The sequence below is a fragment of the Vombatus ursinus genome, unplaced genomic scaffold, assembly GCF_900497805.2.
Source record: "Vombatus ursinus unplaced genomic scaffold, bare-nosed wombat genome assembly UNPS02014460.1, whole genome shotgun sequence".
NCBI lineage: Eukaryota > Metazoa > Chordata > Mammalia > Diprotodontia > Vombatidae > Vombatus > Vombatus ursinus.
Window position 1 is genome coordinate 462,921 of NW_020954238.1, and position 10,048 is coordinate 472,968.

Genomic DNA, 10,048 nt, shown 5'->3' on the forward strand with positions numbered 1-10,048 from the left:
ACTAATTCTTTCCCAACGTGGTTGAATCTAATTCATCTGTAAATAAAAAATCTCATTAACATACATACATACATACATACATACATACACATATATATAAATCTATATATATATATATATATTTGTGATTTTGTGAGTTTATGGGTTGCTACTTGTATGTTGATGAGTACACATAAGTCTGGTCTAAATGAGGAAAAATCCCCTAGAACTTCTCAATATCAGTAGCATTTTTAGCATAGTGATGTCATTTTGGTCTTTTTGAAGAATAAAGGACAAAAATCAATCAACCAATCTACCAAAGGGAAAAAAATTATGAAATAAAAGCCTTTAATAAAATGCTTCAGAAAACAAAAAGGTACTGGAAAATTGCTGTAAGTATTTGGAAAGATGGATGAAAATAGAAAACAAGAGACTACCTAAGGCACTGAGAAAAAGAAATTCCAAGTAAAATTTAGGATAAAGTGTTGTGTTCAAACTTTAGAAATATAATATAAAATGACATATATTGTGGATAATTCTGAGAAAGTCCATTTCACACCAAGGAAAATCATAATGCATAACTTAGGACATTTTTGCTGTTGTTTCATCATTTCAGCAGGGCCCAACACTTCATGACCCCTTTTGGGGTTTTCTTGTCAAAGATGCTGGAGTGGTTGGCTCTTTCTTTCTACAGTTCATTTTACAGATGAAGAAACTGAGGCAAACAAGGTTAAGTGACTTACTCAGGGTCACACAGCTAGTAAGTGTCTGAGACAAGATTTGAACTCAGGAAGATGAGTCTTCCTCACTCCAGACCTGGTGCTCTGTGCACTATGCCACCTAACTGCCTTAACTTGGGATTACTCATTAATAAGAAATACAAGAAAATAGCTGAAGATTTTTAAAAGCAAAGGAGATTGTTTTCTATGCCCAAAGTGACATATCCTTCTAAGTTGAGATTAACTTCAAATATTCAAATAAATGTGATATCACTAATTTAAAAATTTCCTAAAACTGTACATATTATAGCCCATCACAGCTGGATGATTTTTGCAAGATTCTTGTCCACATCTTCCCACAGCCTTGCTGAAGGAGGGCCATTTAATGTGCTAAATGCCTTTTACTTTCCCAAAAGTAAATGCAGAGTCCAGGATGAGGGTCTGTTGAAGTAGACATGGGGTTTGTGTGTAACATCCAGCTCCACATCTTCAGAAGTTCTTTTTGTCCCCTGCCTAGGTTGCTTGAGATATTCTCCTTAGGTAAAGTGTAACTTCTTTGCTGTAATTCTTGTGAATGTATGCATTTTCATCTGGTCTATCTGTGATCTATCTGTGACTGTTAAACATAGACGCTATCATTAGGTGATCAGGAAAAACACTCCTACACCCATAGAAATATGAGAAGTCCAAAATTCTCCAGAATCTTTGGAAAACACAAAGTTTTCCTCCAGTCAAAAAAGAGGATGGGAGGAGACCTGGACCAAATCCAAAATCAAGGAATTTCTTATCCCACACCATTGCCCCCTCCCCAGTTAGTTCTTCCTCAAGACTTTTCCTAGAATATTACACTCCAATTTTTGAAATACATCTGATTCTAAACTCTGGTATTCTAAAATTTGATATTTTGTACACAATCCTTGGAATGTGAACAGATTTTCTTAGGAGATCTGACTACCATTCTTGTCCAATGTCACTCCAGTTCCAAGGAGTTTTAAACTTTAGTTAATGGCCAAACTTCATTGAATGATTTAAACTCAAATTTATGATTGAGTGTCTTTTTTAATGAAATCTATACTATAATTAAGGTATCAAAGGCTCTTCACATTTACATTAGGCATGGTGAGGTGACCATTGACTTACTTAACTAATCCTCTTAAACAAAAGTAGTCAATACAGCTAGATTAAGAAGAAAAGTAATAGATTGGACAGTGGATAAAAGTTAAACATTAAAAATCTACTGGGAATCATTACAAATATATGTTATAAAGTTGAGGTGTAAAATATATGTGCTACAGTCCACAATATGGTCAACAGCATTCCTGAATGAATGCCAACAACATTCATTCCAGTGAAATGAGTGCTCATTTCACTCATTTCATTGAATCAGATTAAAATGCAATTAGGAAATATTTAACAAAACAAATAACATACAAAAGAACATAGATAATGTTAATATGTGGTCTTCTAAATCAGTGCAGCCCACAGGTATCCTTATTTATTGTTTAGTGGCACCCATTTCAAATTGAGTTTGACAACACTGAGGTAAAAAGCCAGCCCCACAATATTAGTCAAGTAACTATCCAATTTGAGAGACTGAAGGAATATCTAAAGCAACATATTTCATCCCAAGTGCCTCTAAGGTGTCCCTAAGGTATTAAGTGTCTTTAAAACACCTGAAAGTGGACCAATCACTCTCCTACATGAAAGCCTTCAAATATTTGAAGCCAGAGATCATGTCCACTCTGAGATTTCTCTTTACTAGGCTAAACAGCTCATCTTCATATGACTTAGGATTAACATTTCTTGCCACTTTGTTTATCATCCTCTGGATTTATTTCAACATGTCCTTGAGTTTAACATGGGGTGTAGAGGGTGTTGAGGGAGGACTAGTATCACTTGTATGAGGGTTTGCTGAGCCCTCTTCAGGGCTGCTCATATACTTTTAGTGTCTACCTGTCACCCAGCTTTCTTCTGTGTCTCCAAGAATCTGTTAGCATGCACAGTGGCCACACCCTAGTAAAACCACCTTGGTAGATGGGTCAAACAAGGTTGAGGGTATCCAACAGTACTCAAACACATCAATGAGTTAGGAGAATATCTTCCCTAAGCATGTGAAGTTTTCCCTCAGCAGAATGGATAGATGAAAACAATTTGTCCCAACGGGGATGAAGGCGGCTGAATCAGGCACTGTGGAGTGCTGAGAGTTCGATTAGACACCAGACAAGAAGCCATAGTCATTCACTGTATCTCAGGCCATCTCCAGTCATCTTGACTTTTGTCTTACCAGTTGACTTCTTTGAATCAGGAAGAGAGAGTGAGGCTGATAACTTTGTGCATCTTTGTCTCACTTAAATCTAATTCATGTGTAAGTCAAGAAATCACTTCATGAAAAAAATTAATGACCATACAGGAAAGAACATTGTATTCCTGATTTGTTTCAATTACTAACTAGTTATTTGAAATCATAGGCTATGAGATGTGATTTCATGCCACCAATAGCTTTGTGAAAAATTTTATAAAACACATATCAGGTATCATATCACACAACACACACACACACACACACGCACACACACACACACACATTTGAACACTGTGGCCAGCCCATCAGACTTGCACTGTCTGAAGTAGAGTTTGAATGCTTGGCAGTTTAGTTCAAGAAAGGACCTCAGTGTCTGGCATCTTATCCTGCTAGGTGATCTTCAGAATCTTCCTAAGACAATTCAAATGGAAGCTATTCAGTTTCCTTCTGTGGTTCTGGTAGACCATCCAGGTTTCACAGGCATCCAAAAATGAGGTCACCACAATGTGTTGTTCATCACAAAGGTAGGATTAGGAAAGCACCTTTGATTTCATTGGTTAAAGGAACTCCACTGTAAGGAAATTCTTCTCACCACTGCTGATAATCCCATTCTCTATACTTATACTCTTTTTTAAAAAATAATATTTTTTCCAGTTATGTGTAAAAAATTTTTAACATTCATTTTAATGAAATTTGGGGTTCCAAATTTTTCCCCCTCCCTCCCTCCCTCCTCTCTTCCTAAAATGGTAAACAATTTGATATGGGTTATATATGTTCAATTATGGAAACGTATTTCTGTATTAGTCATGTTGTGAAAGAAGGAACAGATCAAAAGGGGGGACAAAGAAAAAATAAAATGAAAATAGTATGCTTTGATCTGCATTCAGAGTCCATCAGTTTTTGCTTTGGATGTAGACAGCATTTTCTATCATGAGACCTTTGTAAGTGTCTTGGATCATTGTATTGCTAAGAAGAGCTAAGTCTTTAGTTGATTATGATAGCTGATTATCACACAATGTTGTTATTATTATGTACCATGCTCTCCATGTTCTGCTCATTTCACTCATCATCAGTTCATGGAACTCTTTCCAGGTTTTTCTGAAATCTGCCTGCTCATCGTTTCTTATAGCACAATAGTATTTCATTGCAGTCATTTACCACAACTTGTTCAGCCATTTCCCAATTAATGGGCATTCTTTCAGTTTCATTTTTTTTGCCACCACAAAAAGAACTACTGTAAATTTTTCTTTAAGCATTTGGGGTTAAGGGACTTGCCCAGATTCACACAGCCAGTTAGTGCCCAGTGTTTGGTCTGAGGCCAGATTTGAACTCAGGTCCTCCTGACTTTAGGGCCAGTGCTCTATCCACTATGCCACCTATTTGCCCCTACTGTAAAAATTTTTGAGGAGGTAGATCATTTTCCCTCTTTAATGATCTATTTGAGATTGGTTGTTGTCCTTCATTCTTAAAGAGGACCAAAATGACATCACTATGTTTCAGTCAAGTTACAGTGTGTCTGCCCGTGGCCGATCAGACCAATATAAGCTCAGAATGCTCTACCACAAGTCCAGTACAAATAGTCCATGATAACATTTGAGGTGGATCCTTTAAATTTTCAAATCTTGTGTTTCTTTTGAGCTACTTCAATTCTGCTTTACTTGTAGAGCCCTCTGATGAGGGCACACCATGCTAGGCTGTTCTGTGGCAGTGTCTCCCATGTCACACAACCAATTCCAAAGTTCTTCAGAGAGACCTTGAAAGTGTCCTTGTATCAATTTTCTGACTACCAGGTAAACATTTCCTTGTGTGAGTTCTCCATAAAATAAGTCTTCTGGAAGGCTTACATTGGGCATTCAAACAATGTGGCAAGCCCATCAGGTTGTGCTCTCTGCAGTAGAGTTTGAATGCTTGGCAGTTTAGTTCAAGAAAGGACCTTAGTGTTTGGTATCTTTTCCTGCCAGATGATCTTCAGAATCTTCCTAAGACAATTCAAATGGAAGCAATTCAGTTTCCTGGCATGGTGCAGATAGATCATTCAGGTTTCACAGGCATCCAACAATGAAGTCCCCACAATGACTCTGTAGACCGTCAATTTGGTAGTCAGTCTAATACCTTTTCTCTCCCACACTTTCCTTCAGAGCCTCTTAAATACTGAGCTGGCTCTGGCAATGTGTGTGTCAATCTCATTATCAATGTGTACATCCCTAGAAAGTACACTACCAAGGTAAGTGAACTTATCTACAGCATTCAAAACTTCTCACTTTGCTGTAACCAATAGTTTCACATATGGATGGTGTGGTGCTGGCTAATGGACCGTATGCATTTTTCTTTTTCTTTTTAATAGTATATTATTTTTCCCAGTTACATGTCAAAAAATTTTTTAGCATTTATTTTTACAAAATTTTGAGTTTCAAATTTTTCTCCCATCTCTTCCTTCTGAAAATGGTAAGAAGTTTGATCTAGTTTATACATGTGCTATCATGTAAAATATATTTCCATATTTGTCACATTAGTAAAAGGAAAAACAGATAAAAAGGAGAAATAATAAAGTAAGTAAAAATATACTTTGATCTCCATTGTATTCCAACACTTCTACATCTAGATGTTGATGGCATTTTACTTTATGAGTCCTTTGTACTTGGCTTGGATCATAGGGTTGCTGAGAAGAGCTGAATAATTTGTAGTTGATCATCACACTGAGTTTCCGATATTGTGTACAATGTTTTCCTGGTTCTGCTCATTTCACTTTGCATCAGTTCATGCAAGACTTTTTAAGATTGTCTGAAATTGGATTCTTCATCATTTCTTCTTGCACAGTAGAACTCTGTTACATTCATATACCACTGTTTGTTCAGCCATTCCCCAATTGATGGGTATCCCCTCAACTTCTAACATTTTGTCAACACAAAAAGGGCTCCTATAAATATTTTTGCCCATGTAAGTCCTTTTTCCTTTTTTATGATCTTTTTGGGACACAGAACAATTAGTGGTAATGCTGAATCTAAGGGTATGCACAGTTTGGCTGCCCTTTAGGCACAGTTCCAAATTGCTCTCCAGAATGGTTGGATCAGTTCACGACTCAACCAACAGTGCATCAGTGTCTCAATTTTCCCACATCCTCTCCAATATTTGTAATTTTCATTTCTTGTTGTATTAGTTAATTTGATAAGTGTGAGGTGGTATCTCAAAATTGTTTTACTTTGCATTTCTCTAATCAAAAGTGGTTTAGAACACTTCATATGCCTATGGATAGCTTTGATTTCTTTATCTGAAAACTTCCTGTTCATATCCTTTGAGCATTTCTCAATTGGGGAATGGTTTGTATTCTGATAAATTTGACTTAGTTCTCTATATATTTGACATATGAGGTCTTTATCAGATACACTTACTGTAAAGATTTTTTTCCCATCTCTGTAATCTTGGTTGCACTGGTTTTGTTTGTACAAAAGCTTTTTAATTTAGTATAATCAAAATCATCTATTTTATACCTTGTAACGCTCTCTATCTCTTGTTTGGTCATGAATTCTTCCCCTCCCTATAGATCTAATAAGTAGATTATTCTTAACATATTGTAGGATTCTAGTTTTTGATCCACTCTGCTATCCACTTCCATTTTATGGGAGAGTTTATACCATTCACATTCACAGTTATGAGTATTACCTGTGTATTTCCCTGCATCCTATTCTTCCTCTTGTTTCTCCTCTCTCCTTTCACCCTTTCTCTCCTCACCAGTGTTTTGCTTATGTCTACCACTCCTCTGATCCACCCTCCCTTCTGTCATTCCCCACCCTTCTTTATTTGGTCTCCTTCTCTCCTCCTTCCCTGTCAGGTAAGATAGATTTCTATATTCAACAGATTGTGTATATTATTCCCTCTTTGAGCTAATACTGATTAGAGTAAGGTTCAAGCAATGTTCATTCACTCATGCTCCCATCTTCCCCTCCACTCTCATAGGTTTTTCATCCTCTTCATGTGAAATAATTCACCTCATTTGATTTCTCTCTTCCTTCTGCACCCATTGTACTCTTCTTTCTCATCCCTTAATTTTTATACCATTTCCTCAAATTCACTTTATACTCATGCCCATTGTCTACATATATTCCTTCTAGCTGTACTATCAGTGATATAATTTTTAAGAATTAAAAGTATCATTTTCCTGTGTGGGGATGTAAATAGTTTTGCTCTTTTGAATCTCTTGTGTTTTCCTTTCCCTTTTTCCCTTTGTAGGTTTCTCTTGGGTCTTGATATTAGAGGCCAAAATTTTGATTTAGTTTTGGTCCTCTTCTTATGAAAACTTGAAACTTTTCTATTTTGTTGAATGACCATTTTCCCCCTTGATGTATTATGTTTGATTTTTCTGTATAAATAATTCTTTGTTGTATTCCTAGCTCTTTTGCATTCTGGAATATCATATTCCATGATCTCCAGTCCTTTAATGTTGCAGCTGTCAAGTCCTGTGTAATCTTGATTGTGACTCACTGATGTTTGAATTGTTTCTTTCTGGCCAGTTGCAGTATTTTTTTCCTTGACCTGATAGTTCTGATATTTGACTATAATGTTCCTTGGAGTTTTTACTTTGCAATATCTATCCTGAAGTGATCAGTGTATTCTTTCAGTGCTTATTTTGCCCTCTGGTTCCAGGATATCAGGACAGTTTCCTTGATAATTTTCTTGAAAAATGCTGTCCAGGTCCTCCTTTTGATTGTGGCTTTCAGGTAGTTCAATGATTCTGATATTGTTTCTTCTGGATATATTTTCTAGGTTGGTTGTTTTTCCCATGAGGTATTTTACACGTTCTTCCAGATTTGTCATTTTTTTAAAAAATTTTGTTTGATTGATTCTTGTTGTCTTGTAGACACATTAGCTTCCACTTGCCCAATTCCAACTTTTAAAGTGTTATTTTCTTCAATTAGGTTTTGTATTTTCCTTTTCATTTGACTAATTGTCCTCTTTAAGATGTTGTTTTCTTCAGTGAATTTTTGTATCTCCTTTTTACATCTGGCCAATTCTACTTTTTATGCAGTTTCCCAAGCTGTTGACTCTTTTCTCATAATTCTTTTTCATCACTCTCATTTCTTTTTCCTGTTTTTCTTCTACTTCTCTTATATGACTTTTGAATTTCTTTTTTGAGCTCCTCCATAAGTTCTTTCTGACCTTGAGATGACTTCCTGTTTTTCTTTAGGGTTTTGCCCATATGTATTTTGACATTGTTGTCCTCTTCTGAGTCTGTGTCTTGATCTTTCCTGTTGCCATAGCTTTCTATGATCAGATTCTTTATGTTTGTTTTTTGCTCATCTTTTTTTTTTGCCTTTTTTTCTTTTACATTTGATCTCTTCCCCCAGGGTGGAAGGAGCTCTGTCTCAGGCTTCTTCTTCCAGTGTCTGTAGATCCTGGCTATTTCCCTGGTGCTGAGCTGGGGTTGTAGTGGTGGTGTCTGGCATGTAATGAGGCCCAGTGGGCTTTTTCTGTATTTGTACAGGGCCACTTGATGTGCCTGTTTGTCCAAGGCTGTGCATGTGATTGTTCTTGCAGGTAGAGTCTGCTGGTTTCCTTGGCTATACTAAGGCATGTGAGAGGTCCTGGTTTTGGTGTTTGCCTGCTCCACAACACTGGGGCTCAGGATCTCCACTGACTTGCTGAGGTAAGATTTGCTGCTGGCTTTCCGGGAGGTTTCCTGTCCTGTACTGGTAGTACTTTTCTGTGAGTGAGACAGACCTTACTTGCTGATCCTCCAAGTCTCCTGGGCTAAAAGACTGCTCCACCACATCTTTCTGATGGCTCTGCTATTCCATTCTTTTGAAATAGTAATAAATTACATGTAAAATCTAATACCACTTAACAACATGGTCATAGAGGAAGCAGGAGTTGCTATAGTTTTCCACAATAGCTTTCTAGTACATTATCACCAATGATAGCTGCAGATATAGAGCTGAAATCTCATTTGCCCACTCCAAGTACCAATAGTTTGCAGAGACTCATTTTTTTAGGTTCATACATATAACAGGTATTCAGAAAAGAGTTCTGTGCTGGGCTTGCAGGAACTTTTTTCTCTGTGTTGTGGCACCTTGATGCTATAGCCCTGGAAAACTTGTATCTGAAGTCTCTCATGTATAATTTTATGTTTAATTGGTGCATTTCTTCCTTTTCATATCACATTGATTATTATTTCCCTCAATATCATCCTCATGAGCATTCATTTCTTAAGCAGATTTTTTTAAAAAAAATGTAGTCCCTCTGTTGGATATTTGAGAGACCACTGTTGGTGGAGCTTTGAACTAGTCCATCCACTATGAAAAGCAATTTGGAGCAATGCCCAACCAGGAATTAAATTATGAATAATACCCTTTGATCCAGTGATACCACTTATTCCAAAGAGACTAAAGAAGGAGGGAAAGGACTGATACGTATAAATATACACAGAAACTCTTTTTGTAGTGGCAAAGAATTGGAAAATGAGGTGATGTACTTCAATTGTGGAATGTCTAGAGAAAGTACTGTCTGCAAATGGGATAGAGTACTATTGCACTTAAAGAATGAAAGGGATGATTTCAGAAAAACCTGGGAAGACTTGTGTAAAATGATACAAAGTCAAGTATGCAGAAACAAGAGAACAATTTATATAATAATAACAATATTGTAAAGATAATCAACTTTAAAAGACTTAGTAATTCTAATCAACACAAGGAAAAACCACAATTCCAGAGGACTCATGATAAAACATGAAATCACTGTTCACATAGAGGGGCAATGGATTCAGGATGCATATTAAAGCAGATTTTTTTTCTTGATTTATACCTTCTTTCTTTCCTTCCTTCTTTCCTTCCTTCTTTCCTTCCTTCCTTCTTTCCTTCCTTCTTTCCTTCCTTCCTTCCTTTCTTTCTTCCTTCCTTCCTTCTTTCCTTCCTTCCTTCCTTCCTTCCTTCCTTCCTTCCTTCCTTCCTTTCTTTCTTTCTTTCTTTCTTTCTTTTTCTTTCTTTCTTTCTTTCTTTCTTTCTTTCTTTCTTTCTTTCTTTCTTTCTTTCTTTCTTTCTTTCTTTCTTTCTTTCTT